Source organism: Trachypithecus francoisi, unplaced genomic scaffold, assembly GCF_009764315.1.
Source record: "Trachypithecus francoisi isolate TF-2019V2 unplaced genomic scaffold, Tfra_2.0 Lachesis_group20, whole genome shotgun sequence".
NCBI classification, from domain to species: domain Eukaryota; kingdom Metazoa; phylum Chordata; class Mammalia; order Primates; family Cercopithecidae; genus Trachypithecus; species Trachypithecus francoisi.
Window position 1 is genome coordinate 9,692,081 of NW_022681466.1, and position 22,364 is coordinate 9,714,444.

Below are 22,364 nucleotides of genomic sequence, written 5' to 3' on the forward strand. Positions count from 1 at the left end.
CCCAGGCTGCAGTGCAGTGGTGCAATCATAGCTCATTGCAGGCTGAACTCCTGGGCTCAAGCAATCCACCCGCCTCAGCCTCCCAAGGTGCTGGGATTATAGGCATGAGCCACCAAACCGGGCCCTGCTCTTTCTGATAACTGCTAAAGGAGAGCACCTTGTCTTGTTTTAGCCGTTTGAATTCCTCTTTGTGAAAGCCTGTTCTGGTCTTTTCTCATTGACTGGTCAGGCTGGTTTGCATGTGCAAGCATACTGATCCCTGTGGGTTCTGTGTGTTGCAAAGATTTCACTCCAGGGCCAGGTGCAGTGGCTCATGCCTTCAATCCCAGCACTTTGAGAGGCAAAGATGGGCAGATCACGAGGTCAGGAGTTCAACACCAGTCTGGCCAACATAGTGAAACCCCATACCTACCAAAAATACAAAAGACTATCTGGGTGTGGTGGTGTGTGCCTATAATCCCAGCTACACGGGAGACTGAGGCAGGAGAATCGCATGAACCCGGGAGCAGAGGTTGCAGTGAGCCGAGATCGCGCCATTGCACTCCAGCCCGGAAAACAATGCGAGACTCCATCTCAAAAAAAAAATAATAATAAATTTCCCGCCAGTCCAGCCGCGGTGGCTCTCACCCATAATCCCAGCACTTTGGGAGGCCAAGGCAGGGGAATCACTGGATGTCAGGAGTTCGAGACCAGCCTGGCCAACATGGCGAATGGCGAAACCCCGTCTGTACTCACAATACAGAAATTAGCCAGGTGTGGTGGCATATGCCTGTAATTCCAGCTACTGGGGAGGCTGAGGCAGGAGAATCGCTTGAACCCAGGAGGTGGAGGCTGCAGTGAGGTGAGATCAAGCTACTACACTCCAGCCTGGGTGACAGAGCAAGACTCTGTCTGAAGAAAAAAAAAAAAAAAATTCCCCCGTGCTGTGATTTGTCTTTTTTTGTTGTTGTTTGAGACAGGGTCTGACTCTCTTGCTCAGGTTGGAGTGCAGTGGTATGATCATAGCTCACTAGAGCCTCAACCTCCTGGGCTCAAGCAGTCCCCTGGTCTCAACTTCCAGAGTAGCAGGGACATACCACCATGCCTGGCTAATTTATTTTATTTGCAGACATGAGGTCTTGCTATGTTGCCCAGGCTGGTCTCAAACTCTTGTCCTAAAGTAGTCCTCCCACTCGGCCTCCCAAAGTGCTGGGATTACAGGCATGAGCCACTGCAGCTGGCTGGCTTTTCTTTCTTTCTTTCTCTTCCTTCCTTCCTTCCTTCCTTTCTCTCTCTCTCTCTCCCTTCCTTCCTTCCTTCCTTCCTTCCTTCCTTCCTTCCTTCCTTCCTTCTTTCTTTCTTTCTTCTTTCTTTCTTCTTTCTTTCTTTCTTTCTTTCTTTCTTTCTTTCTTTCTTTCTCCCTTTCTCCTTCCCTTCCTTCCTTCCTTTCTTTCTTCTCTCTCTCTTTTTTTTTTTTTTGAGATGGAATCATGCTCTATCTCCCAGGCTGGAGTGCAGTGGTACGATCTAGGCTCTCTGAAACCTCCACCTCCTAGGTTCAAGTGATTCTCTGCCTCAGCCTCCCCAGTAGCTGAGATTACAGGCACCGGCCACCATACACAGCTAATTTTTGTATTTAATAGAGAGGGGGTTTCACCATGTTGGCCAGGCTGGTCTTGAACTCCTGATCTCAGGTGATCCACCCACCTTGGCCTCCCAAAGTGCTGGGATTACAGGCATGAGCCACTGCACCCGGCCCTGCTTCTGTCTTTAGATACAGTTGCAAGCTGTGATGTGTGTGGACAGGGGAATGGGGACTTGGGGATTGGGCTGGGGGAACCCTCGGGAACCGCTCTACTGGCTTCCAGGTGTCCCTAGCTCAGGCTGAGACCAGGGCACCCCCTTGGCCTTCTGCCCCCACCTGCTCCCTCCTGGCCCCACCAGCCTGCGGTCACAGGGGCTGCTGACAGCTGGGACGCGTGCTGGGGTCTGGCGTTATTTACTGCGGCAGCTCACTCCTCCTTCCAGGAACTTGTCCTCTAACTTGGGGCGGCAGCGAGGCCTCTAATCTTTCGGATCTCATTTACCGGCATTGGCCTCTCACTTCCTGTTACTAGGCCTGGACCGAGGCACAGGGTCAGCTCCGTGCACTGCGCCTTGCCTGTTCCCGGGGCCTCTGTTCTGGCCCCTCGGCAGGGAGGACACAGGGTCAGATGCCGGGCATCAGGCACAGTGGCCATCTGGGGTAGGGCCAGCTCCACAGAGGCAGGGGACCCAGGGCTGAGCCAGCTGCAGGCGCTGCTCCCTGGAGTCCAGGGTCCAGCATGGGGACTGGGTTACTCCTTCGCCCCTCCTGGCTTGGCAGAGTGTCACGGAGGGCAGGCTTCCCCAGACTCCCCCACATCCCCTCCTGCCACTCCTGCAGCCACCAGGGCCAGGGCCCTTGTGGGAAAGGACAGGGAAGGTGAGTTTGGGCATGGACAAGATCCCTGGAGACTGTGGGGTCTGCTGCCCTGGAGATGTGGAATCCCAGGGGTTGCCCACGTCCTCCACACTGGGTGGGTTCCCCAACTACCCAGAGGAGTACTGGCATCTTGGGGCCTCCAGGGCATGGGCAAGAGTGGCTGCCCAATCCCCGTCGAGGGCCTGAAGCCAGGGCCAGGCAGATCCTGCCTTGTTGAGCAGTATCTGCAGGGCTCTGTGTGCCGAACACCTGCTGTGCGCCCTGAAGTCAGTCACTTATCCCAGAGATGGGATTCAAACCCAGGTTGCCCAGCACAGCGAAACAGCATTCTCCTGCATCCGTGAAGGAAGCTTTGTCTTCTAAAAACCCTAGCCCTTCTGTCACCTTGTCCTCAGCCAGCCTGCTTCTGTCCCTGTGCCATAAGCAAGATGAATTTCTCTCCCAGGGTGGCCCTGCAGAGGATGAGAGATGGCCCTTGTGAGAGGAACCCTGGGCACCCCAGGCATGGCTCCCCAGCTGATGATAGAACAGCTGAGACAGACCAGTCACGGTGGCTCACACCTGTAATTCCAGCACTTTGGGAGGCCGAGGCGGGTGGATCACTTGAGAGTCAGGAGTTCGAGACCGCCTGGCCAACATGGTGAAACCCTGTCTCTCCTAAAAATACAAAAATTAGCCAGGCGTGGTGGCAGATACTTGTAATCTCAGCTACTCAGATGGCTGAGGCAGGAGAATCACTTGAACCCGGAAGGTGGAGGTTACAGTGAGCTAAGATCGTGCCACTGCACTCTAGCCTGGACGACAGAGCGAGACTCCGTCTCAAAAAAAAAAAAAAAAGAAGAGAAAGAAAAGAAAAGAACAACTGGGATCAGGAAAAGTATGGTCTTCATAGTGGCAGAGTTTGCGAGGGGGTCTTTGGGAAGAAGGAAGGTTGGAACTTGTGGCTGGGGGATGGATCAGAGGGGAGAGGCTCCATCCTAGCTGGGGAGAGGAGGGCTGTCCTGCTGACATTGGCCTCTAGAATGGGTATACAGGATGACCGCCTGGGGCAGGGAGGAGAATGTTATACTTAGCGTTTAAATCTCATTCTTTTTTTTTTTTTTTTTTTTGAGACGGAGTCTCGCTCTGTTGCCCGGGCTGGAGTGCAGTGGCCAGATCTCAGCTCACTGCAAGCTCCGCCTCCCGGGTTTACGCCATTCTCCTGCCTCAGCCTCCCGAATAGCTGGGACTACAGGCGCCCGCCACCTCGCCCAGCTAGTTTTTTTGTATTTTTAATAGAGACGGGGTTTCACCGTGTTAGCCAGGATGGTCTCGATCTCCTGACCTCGTGATCCGCCCGTCTCGGCCTCCCAAAGTGCTGGGATTACAGGCTTGAGCCACCGCGCCGGGCCAATCTCATTCTTTTTAAATGCCTATCTTTCGCGAATGTTTTATAATGCAAGTAATGTATTCATACAGTCATGGAAACTTGTAATCTAAAAATAACTCTGCATATATCATTTGTATGGGTAAGGGTGCACGGTCACAATAGTGTGAAGTTAGAAGGTCACTTTCTCCTAGGTCTTATTATTTCTTTAATTACTTTTTATTTATTTATTTATTTTAGAGATGGAGTCTTGCTTTGTAACCCAGGCTAAAGCTCACTGCCTCCTTGAACTCCTGGGCTCAAGAGATCCTCCCGCCTCAGCCTCTAGGGTAGCTGGGACTGTAGGCGTGTGCCACCGCATGCCACCGCATCTGGCTCTAGGTCTTATAATTTCTGTCCTTGGCCACCCACCTGCTGATCCCAAGATCAAGGATGGCGATGAAGGAAGGTCCCACATTTGGGGACCTGCAGGACCGGCTGCAGCAGAAAGGCCTAGTTTAATGAGTAGCACGGGCGGGCCTGAAGACTGAGAGGTGACGTGGGCACGCATGGGGCTTGGGCCTCTGTCTGGTGAGCACTTGCCCTCAATGGAAGCAGAGACAAGACCCTGCTGGGCCCTCTGTTTTGTTTTGTTTTGTTTTCTGAGACAGAGTTTCGCTCTTATTGCCCAGGCTGGAGTGCAATGGTGCAATCTTGGCTCACTGCAGCCCCCGCCTCCCAGGTTCAAGTGATTCTCCTGCCTCAGCCTCCCAAGCAGCTGGAATTACAGCCACACACCACCACGCCTGGCTAATTTTGTATTTTCAGTAGAGACGGGGTTTCTTTATGTTGGCCAGGCTGGTCTGGAACTCCTGACCTCAGGTGATCTGCCCTCCTCGGCCTCCCAAAGTGCTGGGATCACAGGCGTGAGCCACTGCTCCCGGCCATGGGCCCTCTGATTAGGAACCCAAGAGCCCCTTCCTGGGAACAGAAAGACAACTGGGCACCTGCTGAGGCACGCCCACTTGCCAAGCTGCCCTGGGATCCCTGGGCAGAGCGTCATCGCTGGAGAACGTAATTCCACAAGAAGTATTTGTCACGCTCCTGCCAGGGCCCTGGGCAGGAACAGAGGTGCTGTGTGCTGCCATGCATTCCTGGTCAGGTAGGTGACTGACACGAATAAGATGCCAGCAGTCCTGAGAGGTGCCTTCCTGGACCCCTTGGTGAGCGGAGGTGAGTTGCCACCAAGGAGGGAAGATTCAGGAAGGTAACTCCAAGGTCCTTAATCCATCCACCAGTCAGTGGATAGCAAACATAATGCATGGGCACTGATTAGGTTTGCCAGCCCATGCTGGGTGCTGGTGTCAGTGTCCTTCATCTCCTGCCAAGGGGCGAGGATCTCCAATGAACTGCTGGGATCGTGATCCCATTTTGCTGGGGAGGAAACAGATTAGGGAGGAAGAGAACCTTGCTGGTGAGCGGTAAAACCAGGATTGGAACCTGCACTGCTAAGGTCTCTGCCTCCCTCTAGGACCCACCCCGGCTGTGTGTACCCCAGGTGTGTGTGGAGTCAGCCGGGGGCAGTGTGGTAGGGCCGCCAGGCATTGCCCAGCCTCCTCTTCTGCACTTGGAAGAATTCCAGTTGTTTTTCAGCCTCTCTCTTCCTCCAGGAAGCCTTGCGTGATAGCCCTACCCCTCTGCCAAGACACACACCCTCTTCTCCCTTTTTCCTTGGAACCTGTCTTATCTCACAGTTGCCTTTGTCATCGGTCACTTGCCAGCGTCCCTCACTGGGTTTCAGGCTCCTGGAGGGAAAGACCTGAGTCTTTCATTCTCGGGATCCCTAGCAGGGGGCTTAGGGCATCACGGGCATTCAGGAAATAACTGGAGAAGGTGGATGAGGAAACAGCAGGGGTGGAGAGGGAATTGCTTCTGAAGGTGAGAAGTGAACCTAGAGGGATGAGCAGGCGGGGTGGGGGTGGTGCGGAGTTGTGAGGAGGCCAGTACAGAACAGCTCCAGGGAGGGCATGGAGCATGCTGTGAGCAGGATCCCTGTCTGACCTCCTGGGATGGCCCCAGGAGGGCCTTGAAAGCCAGGCAGAGGGATGGGATCAGATACTAACATCCACAGGGAGCCCTGGCAGGTCCTTGAGCAGGGGCATGGCAGGGCAAGCCTTCCTTCAGTCCAGGGCGAGCCTGCGCCAACCTGTCCCGCAGAGAAGGGCATGGGGGACAGCTACTCCCTCTGGGAGTTCTTCCAGCTCGGCTGCCCTCAGCCAGAGCTCAGGACTCACACTCCCCTGGAACCTGGAGTTTTGGGTTCAATCTTTATTCAATAAATGGCTTATTGGGAACCGACAGTGTGGCTAGAGCCTGCCTGGTGTTGGGGTTAGGGGATCCTGCCTAGGGGTTTGGGCTCTGTGGGTGCGTGAGGGCCACCCCACAGTGGTGCTGGCGTTCCCCATCCTACCCTGGGCTCTGTGCCTCTGCCACACTCCCCCTGCCCACTCTGGAAGGCAGGCCCCCTGGTGCTGGGGGAGGCGCTGGCTTGGGGAGGAGCCCCTGGCTGGTCCTTCCAGAAGACAGAGTCTGTGGGGTGGGCCTCCAGTGGGGGGGGGTGGGCCTCCACAGCCCTGCCGGGCCCCACACGGGCAGCTGTTCCCGGAATGGGGGTTTGAAACTTTTCTTTTGTTGGCCAATCTGCATGTGGTCTTAATTATTTCTATGCAGTACTTATCGCCTCCAAATGTTTTATCGGGATTCAGCAGATCCGAGTGTGCAGGCAGCGGGTGTGGGGCCAGGGCAGGGATATTATGGGAGCACAGGGAGGCCCCAGAAGTTGGGGTGTCCCCCAAATCAGCTGGACAACCCAGAGGAAGGAAAGACCCTGGTTAAGGATAGTCAGGTTAACTCTTTCAGGCCCTGCCCAACGCTGCAAAATCGCACCCGGGTGTTTGGCCTGGGCAGGCCTACCGCGACTTTGTGGGGTCTGGCCTCTGCTGATGTCCCCCCTGCCCCACAGGACTCTGGTGGACTGGAGGGAGGGTAGGGAGCCACATCTCTCAGCAGCAACCCAGGACTTAAGAAGGGCCACTGCCCTTTTCTGGTGGGGGTGAAGGAGGAGGAACAGCATGACCTTGGAATCCGTCACCTATTAACTTCCCGCGTATCACCTCATCTCCCGCGGCGCCCACCACCCCCTGGAAGTGAGCTTATCTGGCCCATATTTAGAAGAGGAAACCAGAGTGAGACGAATCACTGATCTGAGGACCTCCAGCACAGCAGGGAGGGGCCCAGGTGGGGGGCGGGCGGGTGGGCCTTTGGGACAGCATCCCAAGAGAAAGGAACAAAAGCAGGGGGCGTGGCTCCCCTCACCCCACCCCCCGCCGCCGTCCCCCCTCACTCCCCCGCAGCCATCTCTGCTTGGCCAGGGCCTTTTGGGCAGTGCCACTGGAGATTCCTGGAAGTGCCTTCGGGCCACACACACACACACACATCCTCCGGGGGCCCTCCCAGCCCCCCACTCTGTGCCTCCCCGGTTTGCAGGAGGGCTCCAAGGCCAGCCCGGAGCCCTGCAGGACCCCCGAGGAACCTGAGCCTGGAGGGCCTAGGAGCCAGCTGTGTCTGCTTTCATGTGCCCCGTGTTCCCTTGGCCTGATCCCTGATCCCGTGCACCCTGCACCCAGGAGGCCCTCGGGCCGGGGCTGAGTCAGCTGCGAGGGCTTCAGCAAGGCATTGCAGGGGGTCCCCATGGGAGGTTTAGTGCAGTGCACTCGCAGTGGCATGGGACGCTGGGCAGGGCTGATCCCAGCTCTCAAGGAGCCTTCCTGGGCAGAGAGCAGGCAGGGGGGCATTGGGATTTGGAGGGGCACCTGGGAGCCCCCCGTCCCTTCCGGGCCGCCTCCCCTTACCCTGATTTCCCTTGCAGGGAGGGCTGTGCAGGTTTGTGGTGGGGTGGGGAGGACGCCCTAGAATTCGTTGCTTTGGAATCTTCCCTGTTGGGGTGGGGTTGGGGTGAGCTCTTGCCCCCGCCGCCCACCGCCCGCCGCCGGAATCCCGGGCTCCCTCTGTTGGGTTGTGTTGGGGTCGGGAGCTTCATGGATGGCATCCCCTGAATTCACTCCAGGCGTTGAAGCCAGGCTCGCTCCACAGGAAAATCTCTTCCAAGAAGGAGACTCCCTGGAGCTCCTGGGCCTCCGCGGGGTAACTGGTGCTTCGATTAACAGCTCGGGTGCAAGGGGCACTTCAGTGGGGGGGGCGGGGCAGCTGAGTGAGGGGCCCAGCCCTGGGGAGATGTTACAGGAGGGAGGACAGGAAGGGAGGCAGGGAGGTTGATAATTCCAGATTGAGGAGGGTCTCCGTAGCTCTTGGAGTAGGTGAAGACCCCTGGGAGGCAAATGTGGGGTCCCCCAGGGCCTGCTGGGCCCCCTTCGGCCCCTGGAACAATGGGTTCCCACTAGCCAACCTGTTCCCACAGCCAGAAGTTGCCATGGTGACCCCCTCCCACCTTCAGCTACAGCTTTTCCAGTAAAACCACTGCAGAAATCCATACTTCCCGACAGGCACGCCCGGGCCCCCACCCCCCACTCTGCGCGGTCTTGGAGCCTCGGGGAGTTAACTCTGCGCATGCTGGTGTCTGTTGTTTGGGGGAGACAGGAGCGAGAGCTGGCAATACGGGCCCCAGGCTGGAGAGGAGAGGGTGGACCGGGGGCACAACCAGCTACCCTGTCCTTGAAGGCCCCAGTGAGTGACTTGAGCAACTCCAGGAAGTTGGAGCGGAGCAGTGAAGCTAGCTCTGACCTAGGGGCCCCTTGGCATAGAGGAGTCCTAGCGGGGCCCACAGTGCAGCTTCTCTTGGAACCTGAGGGCTGCTCTGGGACTTCACCCCTTCTAGAGTGACCCCTGCCGCAGTCGCTGGGACACGAGACCCTTCCCGGCTTGGCTGCAGCTCCTACCCTGTTAGCCGCTCCCCTCATCCTCCCCTCCCCTCCCAGCACAAACCTTTTTCCTGGAGGCAGAGAGGGCTCATCCCCAGGTCCCTGTGGCCCTGCTGCCGGCACCTGGAGCCCGGCTCTGCATCCACGGGTCTGCCCTAGGGGGCTGTTGAACTGCGGAAGTCGCTGCCTGCTCAGGGTCTCCGTGTCCTCCCCCCAAGCAGTGGGGATACTGATCTGAGCTGCTTCCAAGCTTGGGGAAGAGGATCCCCCCTAGAAGGTTCTGTCCTGCTGCCTCTGCCGGGGGGAGGGGCCCCTGGGGACACCCGAGGCTGCAGGGGCCCAGGGGGCTCCGTGGCCCAGGCCCAGCCTCACTTCTGCAGCGAGAGGGAGCGAGGAGATGCTCTAATTGTTTTCTCTGTAGCCCAGGATGAATAATTGAGAGGTCTTTGAAGAGAATTAATTAGCCAGCTTATTGACTGTAAACGCTTTGCTGCAGATGATAAAGGGAGGATGGAAGGCTGCGTGGGGCCCGCTTGCCGGCTGGGGCCGTACCAGACATTTAATTCACACCCATGGCTGCTCAGCAGGACCAGGGGCTCGGCCTTTGCCTAGGACCTGCTCTCTCCTGCTCAGGAGGAAGTGTGGGGGCTGAGCCCCAACTTGGCACCCTGCTGTGGTTCTGTCCTGATTTCTGGTATGAGGGGGCAGCACCCCTTAGCCTCAACTCTGCTCCCTCTGTCTTCTAAGAGACAAGATGGGGACCCCTCCGGGAGTGGGGGTGGGTGTGGCTCAGTCTTGGGAGCAGTTCCCTTGCAGGATAGACTCTGGTCCTGGGCTCCTTCAGTCCAGCCCACCCCACCGCCTGAACCCCAGTCCCTTTTTCGGGAACTAGGAAGTGACAGGAAAAGACAAAAGTGTTCTTGCCTGCAGGCTGCAGGGGGTCAGACATGTCAATGTCCCTGGTGAGGCTGAGGAGGGCTGGTTCTCTTGGAAGGGACAGGGCTGGGGCTCTTGGCAGGAAATGCTGGATCACTAGCCCCGGGTATCAGTCATTAATAATAGTAGTAAACATTCCTCCAGCAGGCCCTGTCCTAAGCACACTGCATGCACTAACTCCTGTAGAACCTGACACAGATAAAGCTTTGTTGATTGAATGAATGAGTGAATGAAGGAAATGAACGTGAAGAAGCTGAGTGGCAAAGCTGGACTCACACATCGGGTTTGTTTTTTTGAGACAGATTCTCTCTCAGTGGCCCAGGCTGGAGCGCAATGGTGCGATCTTGGTTCACTGCAACCTCCACCTCCCAGGCTCAAGCGATTCTCCTGCCTTAGCCTCCCGAGAGCTGGGATTACAGGCACGTGACACCACACCTGGTTAATTTTTGTATTTTTAGTAGAGATGGGGTTTCACCATGTTGGCCAAGCTGGTCTTAAGCTCCTGACCTTAGGTGATCCACCCACCTCAGCCTCCCAAAGTGCTGGGATTATAGGCATGAGCCACTGTACCCAGCCTCACACACCGTTTTCAACCTGGCCCAAGGACCCATATGCTGATACATTCTCCAGTCCCAGGCAACGTCAACATGGAAGATGTGGGCAAGAGGCAAACAGCCATAGAGGCCTTGGGCCACATGGAGGATGAGCAGGAGGTGGGGCCCTGAGAGCAGGCCCAGGCTTCAGCCCTGCCTCTGCAGCTGCTGGAGCACCAGTGGAGAGAGAGGGCAAGTGCAAGCAGGCATGGTGCAACGGTGGGGGACACGGGCGGGGCAGGGGGTACCTGGGTGGAGCTAGTTGGAGACCATTGCTCTTGGTCCAGATAAGGCATGACAAGACCTGGGCCGAGACCCCTGAAATGGGGCATGGGGAGTCTGTGACAGCTCCGATATGTGGAGGGGGAGGGGAATGGAACCTGGTGACTTGTGGACCTGGGGAATGGAGGACAGGAGTTGAGATGACTCCAGGTATCTCCCGACAGGAGCATGTGTGTCTGCAAATGAGGCAGAGGTCAAGAAGCACAGGGAACTGGCTCTTACCCCGGGGGTCTAGGACACCCTGGGCTGTCATCCTTCCACACTCACCCCTGACCTGCTCCTGCTCGCTCAGGGAGGCTGCCTGACGGGGCCTATCAGTGGGCTCCCTCATCCTCTGCCTCTGTGGAGCCTACAGTAGGAGGCACCTGTAGAACACGGGGGTGAGGGACAGTGCAGTTGGAGGCGTGGGTGTTCCTCTGTCTGCCTCCCTCACAGCCCTCTCCATGCCTGTCTGTCCAGGGCTGAGATTGGTTGGCATGCCTTTCCCCAGCCCTCCAACTGTCCTAGAGTTGGGCTGGGATAACCCCCCAGCCGCCCTGTGAGTTGTGCTGGGATCAGTCAGGTGTGCTCGGCATGCCTCGCCCCAGCCCCCCAGCCGTCCTGTGAGTTGGGGTTGTCTGTCTCACTGGCTTTTTGTTCTCAGCTGACTTAGCTGGGACGTTGACAACTCTCTGTGTCACCGCCTGCATCTGCCAGACTCCATATGGCTGCAGACACCTGTGGCCTCATCTGAGTCCTCTTCTCAGCCTCTGGGAACCGCTCCTTCCTACCCTTTGCCTGGAGACAGTGGAAGCCGAGGGACATTTCTCCGAGTGGCTTTTGCTTGGCTCCAGAAATCAGAACTGGAATGAGGAAGAGGAACCAGTCTCCCTCCAGATGGCTGAAGCTAGGCGCATGGAACCTGGGAGCAGTGGGCAGCCACACTGGTGCCCTTCAGAGAGCAGGAGGGGGCTCTTGTCCGAAACTCTGAGCTCAAAACAGATGGGACATGGGGGAAGAGCAGGGGGTAGGAGCAGGCCCCCCACTCCTGCCGAGAGCTCACCCCTGTCTTCAGCCCCTCCTGCATTCCTGCCAGTGGTAGACATTTACCCTTTTGGTTGCCTGGTGTCAAATACCCTTTCTACGTTGGAGGTAGGGTCCTGGGAGTCCCTGCTCCCTTTCCCAGGCTCTGAAAACTGACTCCTGGGAATGGGACCAAAATGATCACATTAAATGCTTCCACCTGAATGTTTAATGTTGAAGATGAGATGCCAAGTTCAAGAGTAATTTAGGGGCAGCTGTGGTGGCTCATGCCTGTAATCCCAGCATTTTGGGAGGCTAAGGCAGGTGGATCACTTAAGGCCAGGAGTTTGAGACAAGCCTGGCCAACATGGTGAAACCTTGTCTCTACTGAAAATGCAAAAATTAGTCAGGTGTGGTGGTGTGCACCTATAATCCCAGCTACTCGGGAGGCCGAGACAGGAGAATCACTTGAACCCAGGAGGCAGAGGTTGCAGTGAGCCAAGATCACATCACTGCACTCCAGCCTGGGTGACACAGCAAGACTCTCAAAAAAAAAAAAAAAAAGATTAATTTAGGATTGTTCCTAAGGATTGTGGCAGAGCCAGACAGCACTGTGTCACAGCACACAGTGAGTATCTAGCCTCTATACCCTATGCAGGCCATTCTGTGCTAGCGATTACACCCACTCAATTCCTTTTCTACCTGGGCTAACCAGAGTGCCACTGTCAGTCACAATACTGACTAGTGGCTTCTCTTGGGTTTCATGAGAAACCAAGTATCGGTTAGTGATTGCCATAATCAGGCTGTGTAACAAGCAGCCCCACAATCCTGGTGATATTCTACAATAAGCATTTGGTTTTTTGCTCACATCTCTGTGGGTCTGTTGGGGTTCGCCAGATCCAGGCTCAAATTAGCTGGCGGGCATCTGGGCTGTGAGTTGGGTCCAGGTTTGCTTCACATGTTTCTTATCAACCTCGGCCCAGCAGGCTACCTGAGGCGTGTTCCTTCCAGGATGACTTCAGCAGCGCAAGAGAGCAATTTCTTTTTTTTTTTTTTTTTTTGAGATGGAGTCTCGCTCTGTCGCCCGGGCTGGAGTGCAGTGGCCAGATCTCAGCTCACTGCAAGCTCCGCCTCCCAGGTTCACGCCATTCTCCTGCCTCAGCCTCCCGAGTAGCTGGGACTACAGGCGCCCGCCACCTCGCCTGGCTAGTTTTTTGTATTTTTTTTAGTAGAGACGGGGTTTCACAGTGTTAGCCAGGATGGTCTCGATCTCCTGACCTCGTGATCCGCCCGTCTCGGCCTCCCAAAGTGCTGGGATTACAGGCTTGAGCCACCGTGCCCGGCCAAGAGAGCAATTTCATTGTGCAAGCACAGTTCAAGTCTACTCACTCCATATCCCCTGACATCGTGCTGATCAAGTCCCATAGCCATGCCCACATCAAGGATATGAATGCATAATTCTTTTTTTTTTTTTTTTTTTTTGAGACGGAGTCTCGCTCTGTCGTCCAGGCTGGAGTGCAGTGGCCGGATCTCAGCTCACTGCAAGCTCCGCCTCCTGGGTTTATGCCATTCTCCTGCCTCAGCCTCCCGAGTAGCTGGGACTACAGGCGCCCGCCACCTCACCCGGCTAGTGTTTTGTATTTTTTTAGTAGAGACGGGGTTTCACTGTGTTAGCCAGGATGGTCTCGATCTCCAGACCTCGTGATCCGCCCATCTCGGCCTCCCAAAGTGCTGGGATTACAGGCTTGAGCCACCGTGCCCGGCCGCATAATTCTACTACAAGGGAGTGAAGAAGCAGGACTGATCATTCCATTCTCCCCTTACTTGTTTTTAGTTTTTATTATGAAAAAAATTTTTTTTCTTTTGAGACCAAGTCTTGTTCTGTCACCCAGGCTGGCTGAAGTGCAGTGGTGTGATCTCAGCTTGCTGCAACCTCCACCTCTCCGGTTCAAGCAGTTCTCTTGCTTCAGCCCCCCCCGAGTAGCTGGGACTACAGGCTTCTGCCATCACACCCAGCTAATTTTTGTATTTTTAGTAGATATGGGGTTTTGCCATGTTGGCCAAGCTGGTCTCAAACTCCTGGCCTCAGGTGATCTGCCCACCTTGGCCTCCTAAAGTGCTGGGATTACAGGCCTGAGCCACTGTGCCCAGCCCATGAAAATATTTTTTAAAAATAGGCAGAAGGGGCCGGGCGGGGTGGCTCACACCTGTAATCCCAGCACATTGGGAGGCAGAGGCAGGTGGATCACGAGGTCAGGAGATTGAGACCATCCTGGCTAACGCAGTGAAACCCCATCTCTACTAAAAAATTTTTTAAAAAACTAGCCGGGCAAGGTGACGGGCGCCTGTAGTCCCAGCTACTCGGGAGGCTGAGGCAGGAGAATGGCGTGAACCCAGGAGGCGGAGCTTGCAGTGAGCCAAGATTGCGCCACTGCACTCCAGCCTGGGTAACAGAGCGAGATTCCGTCTCAAAATAAATAAATAAATAAATACAAATAGGCAGAAGGGCATAAAGAATCCCCATAGAACATCACCCAGATTCCACGTGGGAAAAGTATTAATATTTTCTCATGTTTGTCTAACCTGTTTTTTTTTTTCCTTGGTAAAGTGTATTTTTTAAACTAATTTTGCCCATCTGTAAAATAAATAATTTATGTATATAAAGATTATATATATACACACACACATAACAAAATTTACCATTTTAACCATTTTCTTTTTTTTTTTTTTTTTTGAGACGGAGTTTCGCTCTGCCACCCAGGCTGGAGTGCAGTGGCCAGATCTCAGCTCACTGCAAGCTCCGCCTCCCGGGTTCATGCCATTCTCCTGCCTCAGCCTCCCGAGTAGCTGGGACTACAGGTGCCTGCCACATCGCCCGGCTAGTTTTTTGTATTTTTAGTAGAGACAGGGTTTTACCAGGTTAGCCAGGATGGTCTCGATCTCCTGACCTCGTGATCCGCCCGTCTCGGCCTCCCAAAGTGCTGGGATTACAGGCTTGAGCCACCGCGCCCGGCCTAACCATTTTCAAGTGTACAATTCAGTGGCATTAATTACCATTGTTACACAATCACTCTCCAGCTCCCGAACGTTCTAATCTTCCCAAACTGAAACTGTCCCATTAACCCTAGCTCCCCATTTCCCTGGATCCCAGCCCCTGGCAACCTCCATTCTATTTTCTGTCTCTACAAATCTAACGATCTCACATGAGTGGAATCACACGATATGTGTCTTTGTGTGACTGGCTGATTTCACTCAGTGTGATGTCTTCAAGCTTCATCCATGTGAGAGCGTGGGTCAGAATTTCCTTCCTTTTTTAAAGGCTGAATAATATTCCACCGTGTGGATGGACCACAGTTTACCATTCATGCGTCCATGGACACTAGGGTTGCTTCTGTCTTTTGGCTATTGCAAATGAATAACGCTGCTATGAACGCGGGTGAACATATATCTGTTTGAGTCCCTGCTTTTAATTCTTTTGGGGATAGATACAGGAGTGGAAGTGCTGGGTTATACGCTAATTCTATGTTTCACTTTTTGGGGATCTCACCACACTGTTTTCCACAGCAACTCTACCATTTTACATTCCCACCAAAATTGAGTGCACAGGGCCAAGTGCCGTGACTCACGCCTGTAATCCCAGCACTTTGGGAGGCCGAGGCTGGTGGATCACTTGAGTCAGGAGTTTGAGACCAGCCTGGCCGACATGGTGAAACCCTGTCTCTACTAAAAATATAAAAATTAGTCGGGCCATGGTGGTGCATGCCTGTAATCCTAGCACCTTGGGAGGCTGAGGCAGGTGAGTCACTTGAGATCAGGAGTTTGAGACCAGCCTGGCCAACATAGTGAAACCCCGACTCTACTAAAAATACAAAAATTAGTCGGGCTTGGTGGCGCGTGCCTGTAATTCCAGCTATTTGGGAGGCTGAGGCACGAGAATCGTTTGAATCCGGGAGGTAGAGGTTGTGGTGAGCCGAGATAGCGCCACTGCACTCCAGCCTAGGCGATAGTGAGACTCTGCCTCAAAAAAAAAAAAAGCGGCGTGCACAGGATTCCAATTTCTCCACATCTTCACCAACACTTGTTATTTTCTGTTGTTTTTTTAAAAAATAGTAGCCGTCCTAATAGGTATTGAGTGGTGTCTTCTTGTGGTTTTAGTTTGCATTTCAGTCTCCATGTGACTTAAGCTGGTTTGAGATGAGTTTCTGTTTCTTGTAACTGGCGCTAGTTAAGGTAGGCTTAGCAGCTGCGGCACAGTAGCCAACAATAGCAGCTGTGGCTCGTGGAGAAGAAGTTTATTGCTCCTTCTGTAACAGCCCAGGGCGGGTGCACCCAGTCTACGCAGCCCTACTCCCTTAGGGGACCTAGACGGAGGCTGCTTCGCCACCTTGACATGGAGTTCTGAGCTCTCTCTGCCGGCTGCCACCTGGGTCCCCAGGTGGGAGGATGGAGCACCTGCCAGGATTGATGGGCAAGGGCGGAGCTTTCCCCTTGCATTCCATCAGGGGTAGTTATCTTTTTTTTTTTTTTTTTTTTTGAGACGGAGTCTCCCTCTGTCACCCAGGCTGGAGTGCAGTGGTGCAATATTGGCTCACTGCAACCTCCACCTCCTAGATTCAAGCAATTCTCTTGCCTCAGCCTCCCGAGTAGCTGGGATTACAGGTGCCACTACGCCTGGCTAATTTTTGTATTTCTGGTTGAGAGGGGGTTTTCCCATGTTGGCCAGGCTGGTCTTGAACTCTTGACCTCAGGTAATCTGCCCACCTCGGCCTCCCAAAGTGCTGGGATTACAGGCGTGAGCCACCGCGCCTGGTCTCAGGTGATATTGCTAAAAACCTGCATAGAGGAGACCGGCCGACACGGGAGCCTATCAGAGGGTGGAAGCTGGGAAGAGGAAGAGGATCAGAAAAAATAACTAATGGGTACTAGACTTAGTACCCGGGTGGTGAAATAATCTATACAACAAACCCCAATGTCACGGGTTTACCTATATAACAAACCTGCACTTGTACCCGTGAACTTAAAAGTTTTTGTTTTTTGTTTTTTGTTTTTAAAAGAGGGCTGGGCATGGTGGCTCACATCTGTAATCCCAGCATTTTGGGAGGCCAAGGCGGGCAGATCATCTGAGGTCAGGAGTTCCAGACCAGCCTGGCTAACATGGTGAAACCCCATCTCTACTAAAAATACAAAAAATTAGCTGGGTGTGGTGGCGGGTGCCTGTAGTCCCAGCTACTCGGGAGGCTGAGGCAGGAGAATCACTTGAACCCGGGAGGTGGAGGTTGCAGTGAGCCGAGATCTTGCCACTGCACTCCAGCCTGGGTGACACAGCAAGACTCTGTCTCCAAAAAAAAAAAAAAAAAAAAAAAAAAAGGGAAGCCTGTTGCCCAAAAGGGCTGCTATGGTACCTAAAAATGTAGGCTTTTTCCTTCTGGGAGGGGGTAGAAAGAAGTCGCCCTCACTCTCCAGGCTCACGGCCACACCGCCCCTGCTCACCAGCCAGCTGGCTATGGCTAAGCTAAAGCCTGCCCCGTGCCCTGAGCCCGGCATGTTGTTCAACCTCTCTGAAATGGTCTCCTTGGATCATGGGCAGAGATGGTACGAGGGGATCCCGCCCGAGGGGTCTAGGCCGGTGCTCACAGGGCTGGGACCAGCTGCTCTTATGCTGTTTTCTCTACCTTTCTCAGCCACTTGGAGGAAGAGGGATTTTTGTTGCCTTTTACAGGTAAGGACACTGAGGTTCACAGGATAAGTCACTTCCAGCCAGGTGTGTGTGACCTCAGATCCATGCTCAGAGGGAGGTGAGCTGGGCAGGGCCTCCCACCTGCTCCCCTGGAGGCCCATGAGTCTGGGCATTGGGGCCCCAGTTCCTATAAACCAGGGTTGATTGCAGAGGACTCCCCTCACCTGCACCCCCTACTCCCACCACAAAGCCCAGGCAGCAGGGAGGCCTGTAGACAGGTGCAGAGCCTCTGGGCGTGGGTACCTACCCCTGCCCACCCCCAGGGCCTCAAGCCATAGGAGACCACCTAAAGCAGAAGCTGGGAGTGGGGCCCAGGCTGGGGCTGGCACAGCTGGGCCTGTGAGGGGTGGAGGGGCCGCTGGGGAAGGGACTTACCAGCAGCAGCTCTGCTGGGACCTGGGAGGCTCTCCTCGTTTCCAGTAACAAGCCGGGGGCGGGGTGGGGGTGGGTGGGAGGAGGCGGCTTCCCCCAGGTGCCAGCTGTGCCTGAAGACAGCCTGTCCTCTCCCGTGTCTCCTGTTCTCAGCTCCTTAGTCCCCTCCCCGACCTCACCTCACAGTGGACTCCTGGGCTGACTCCTCCCCTGGAAGGGAAAGAAGAGCCGGGCTCACCCACACCCGACAGGTGCAGCAGCTGCTTGAAGTCACAGTTGCTGAGAAGGGAAGCCGAGGCCAGTGGCAGCTCCAGCCAGGGATGGTGCAGCCTGCTGAGGGGTTGGGGTTGCCCAATCGCCCGCCCCGCTCCACCTGTCCCCACCCCTCCCACCCAGCCTGGCCACCAGCCCAGACACCTTCCTCACATGGCCTGAAGACCCCTGCTGGCCTGTGGCACCATGTGGCCTAGCAGGGTGGCTGGGCCGGCTGGGCTCATGGGGTAGGGAACGCTGCTCCCCACCTGCCCTGGGGTGGTGGGTGCCACGGGGGAGGCCTCTCTCTAGGGGCGTCTCCCAGGTGGGCAGACCAGAAACTTACCCCGAGTTCTGTGACCCCCTCCGGGGAGCGGGGCATCTCATCTCCTCTCAGCCACTTCTGAAAGCTGGGACCTGGCAGAGTGGGCAGGGCTGCCCTCTGAGCTGACACCCTTCCCCTTCTCCCCATCTTGTCTCTCCTCAGATCTAGGGCTCACTCTGAGGCGTGGGTGACACTTGCTCCCCAACCCCAGCCTCTTCAGTGCAGGGAGGCGGGGCCTGAACTTCAGAGGGTCTTGGGGCAGGTTCCTGGGGCTTGCAGGGCGGCCTCCCCTTTCCCAGGGAAAGGAAGGGAGAAGCCGTGTCTGGGGAGGGAAGCTTCTACCCCCACCTTCACTGTGCCCAGAGCTGCATCCCCAGCCTGGCCTGGGGAGACTGGCACCAGGTGGAGCTGGTCCCCAAGGAGCCCCAACCCCCAGAACATCTGCAGAGGTCAGCTCTCAGGGGGCCCCAGGGCCAGTCCTCTCTGCACCCCACCTTCCCTTCTCAATGTGGCTTGTAGGTGGTTATGCAAAGCATATGCAAAGCACATGCAAATGAGGCCCAGTCACAACCGGTCACTCTCTCCAGGTGAGATTACTGAAGCCCTCTGGTCATCAGCAGGAATACAGGGGTGCCTATGGCAGGCCGGACTCCAGGTCAGGCCTTGGGGCAGTGAGGAAGAAGGTGCAAGTCAGGTAAGCTATAGTCAAAAGGGAGGGGCACACCAACACCAGGCGAATGAATGAAGCAAATCAGTGGCACTCCTCCCCACCCTAGAACCCAACATGACAGACCAGTGCAGACAGACGCATGTGTGTTCTGAGAGGTGGCTGTGTAAAAGCAAGCTTGCTCCTTCAGTCTCCCGTTCATTCTCTTCTTCAGCAAAGCTCGGTGTCTATTATGAGCCAGGCGTGTTCCAGGGACTGCAGATATCCCAGCAGATGAAAATGCCTACCTTGCAGGGCTCTAGCCCAGCAGGGAGAGAAAAATACAGGGGACAAGTCAGGGAGAGTGAGGACGAGGACGCACGGGTGTCTGTTTCAGAAACCATAAGGAGGATGGAGCCAGGCACAGGGAGCTCTGGGCCTTGGGAAGAATATGGTCTGTGCAGGGCCATGTAGTGGGAGGGGCCCCTGCAGCGTCACCCAGGTGCCCTGGGGAGGTTGTGGTGGGAGCAGACAGCACAGAGTGGAACTAAGTCCCCTGGGCAGGAGATGCCAGGGACTGCGGCCGGGGGTGGCAGTGGAAGGGCTGAGAAGTGGTCGGATTCTGGGTTAGGAAGAGAAAGCTTCCCTTTGCCCTCTGAAGCTTAGCTGAAAAATCAGCGGACAAAAGGCAGATTCAGAAGACAAAAGGCTCACAAAATGTATTCTAACTGCACAGCGCGGGAGTCCCCGGACAGTGACTACCCAGTAATCCAGAGGGGTCCAGAACCTGCCACGTCCTTCTTCGTGGGGGAAGAAGTGGTGGAGAAACCACCTCTTTGAGGCATAGTCAGTGATTCTTTGGGGAAAATGAAATGAAGAGGCCCCTTGCTCGGACAATGGTTAGTGAATAATTCTCTTTGGGAGTTGAATGGGACTGAAGAACGGACAATGGTTTGGGAGGAAGTTCCTGTGGGCTCTCGGTGTGGTGTTTCGTGTCAGCCTCTGCCTTTGTGATGTGAGTTTTAATCTTCTCTGGTTAATAACGTTTCAGGGAAGGCCATTGTGTTCCTCTTGGCAGGTCTGGTTTCTAGGTAGTTACGGAAAGTCTGAGAACAGCCTCATCCTGTGCTTTGGAGAGACACGGGGCTGGGGGAAAGTCAGAGAGACCTTGGGTCCCGTTCTTGTCAAGGTGCCATATTTTCTGAGCCCCAACAGTATATTTTGGGAATGCTGTTATATTTCCATCTAATTTGCATTAAGGACAAACTGTATGTGTTTTGGTGCATGGGCACCTGTGGTGGGGAGGCTGGGAGTAGGGATGGAGCAGGGGAGGGCATCTTCCAGGTGCTCTGCAGACTGGGGCGGGGGGCAGCTGTGTTGTTCTCCTTCAGGGCAATCCCCCAAAACCCACCATCCAAACTCAGCGAAAGCACAAGGTGGGGCTGTAATGGGGCCTAGAGGTTTATGGAACAATCATGGGAACAGAGGTGCTCACTCGTGGAGGCCCCGCTGGGGATTGAGCCTCTTCCAGGGGTTCCCTGGAGTTCACCTCTCCTCACTGCCTCCTGTTCTTACTGGTTTTCTGGTGGGGGAGGAAGGGGCAAAGCCGCTCCTCTTTGAAGGCAGATTTATTTTTTTTTGGCAGCAGCTGAAAGCCATTTGCTACTAGGCCTAGTGAGTAAGTGGGCGATCAAAACTGGATCACGCAGTTTTTACTCCAATTAACAAGCCCTGGCTCCTTAAGACTTGAGGCTGATTTTCACTCTCAGGTACCTGGGGCACTGGTCGGGAAGCCAGGCCTTCTGCAAAGCTTTTAAGGACAGAAGGTGTAGCCTCCCAAGTTAGCACACTCTGGAGCCCTGAATGCAGTTGCCCTCTGCAGACCTCGTCAGGGCCTCACCCTGCAGCCCGGTGGAAGGGACTGAGGGCTCTAAAGCTCTCGCAGGTCTCTGGCTGTGTGGCCCAGGACCAGCAACTTCTACTCTCCTGTTGTGAGTCAGCAGCACCATGCCCCACTTAGCAGCATAGTATGAGGCTGACATGCAAGTGGGTATGAATCCCGGTCAGTGCCACTCATTGTGCCTTTGCACTTCAATGGTCCGTGCCAAGGCTGTGGCAGCAGCTCCTGAGCCCCCTGCCCAAACCTCACCTAAAGCCTTAGGGACAGATTCAGCCACCTGAGACCAACAGCGTCCTGCCTGGCCAGCTCTAAGCCTCCGAATGAATCCCAGCCATTCTTCACTGTAAGAGTTTACTTGTGGCTGGGCATGGTGGTGCACACCTGTAGTCCCAGCTACTTGGGAGGCTGAGGTGAGAGGGTCACGTGAACCCAGGAGGTTGACATGATAGTGAACCATGACTGCACCACTGTACTGTAGCCTAGGTGACAGAGCGAGTGAGACCCTGTCTCAAAAAAAACAAAAAGGACCGCTCACTATGCCACTGTACTCCAGCCTGGCGACAGAGCGAGACTCCATCTCAAAAAAAAAAAAGTGTTCACTGATGGGCTTGGAGGTCCATCTTTGTTCTTCAGGTTGGCCTAAGGTGGCCAAACTTAGTGAAACAAACAAGCAAACAAACAGAAAACCAAGACACCTAGTTAAATTTGAATTTCAGACAAACAACAAATATATAGATATGTATTTTTTGTTTTTGTTTGAGACGGAGTCTTGCTCTGTTGCCAGGCTGTAGTGCCGTGGCACGGTCTTGGCTCACTGCAACCTCCGACTCCTGGGTTCAAGCAATTCTTCTTCTTCAGCCTCCCAAGTAGCTGGGATTACAGGCACGTGCCACCATACCCAGCAAATTTTTGTATTTTTAGTAGAGATGGGATTTCACCATGCTGGCCAGGCTGGTCTTGAACTCCTGACTTTGTGATCCACCCGCCTCAGTCTCCCAAAGTGTTAGGATTACAGATATGAGCCCCTACGCCCAGCCCAACAAATACATTTTTAGCGTTAGTATATCCCATGCAATATAAGAGAGATACTTACTCTAAAAAATGTATTTGGCTGGGCGTGGGAGCTCACACCTGTAATCCCAGCACTTTGGGAGGCCGAGGTGGGTAGATCACTTGAGGTCAGGAGTTCGAGACCAGCCTGGCCAACATGGCAAAAACTCATCTCTACTAATACAAAAATTAGCTGGGCATGGTGGTGAGCACCTGTAATCCCAGCTACCGGAGGGCTGAGGTAGGAGAATCGTTTGAACCCAGGAGGTGGATGTTACAGTGAGCCAAGATCGTGTCGCTGCACTCCAGCCTGAGTGACAGAGTGAGACTGTGCCTCAAAAAAAAAAAAAAAAAAAAGTGGTATGTGTTGTTTCTGTGAAATTCAAATTTAACTGAGCATCCTGTATTTTATCTGGCAATCCCAGTCCCAGCCTCTTCCAAATTCAGATCTTTTTTTTTTTTTTTTTTGAGCCGGAGTTTCACTCTTATCACCCAGACTGGATTGCAGTGGTGCGATCCCAGCTCACAGCAACCTCTGTCTCTT

At 54.7% G+C, this 22,364-nt stretch overlaps 1 pseudogene; it reads right to left on the reverse strand.

The window, feature by feature from the left end:
* Nucleotides 1–10,237: 10,237 nt before the first annotated feature.
* LOC117066471 lies at nucleotides 10,238–10,968 on the reverse strand (annotated as a pseudogene).
* Between the last annotated feature and the right edge of the window lie 11,396 nt (nucleotides 10,969–22,364).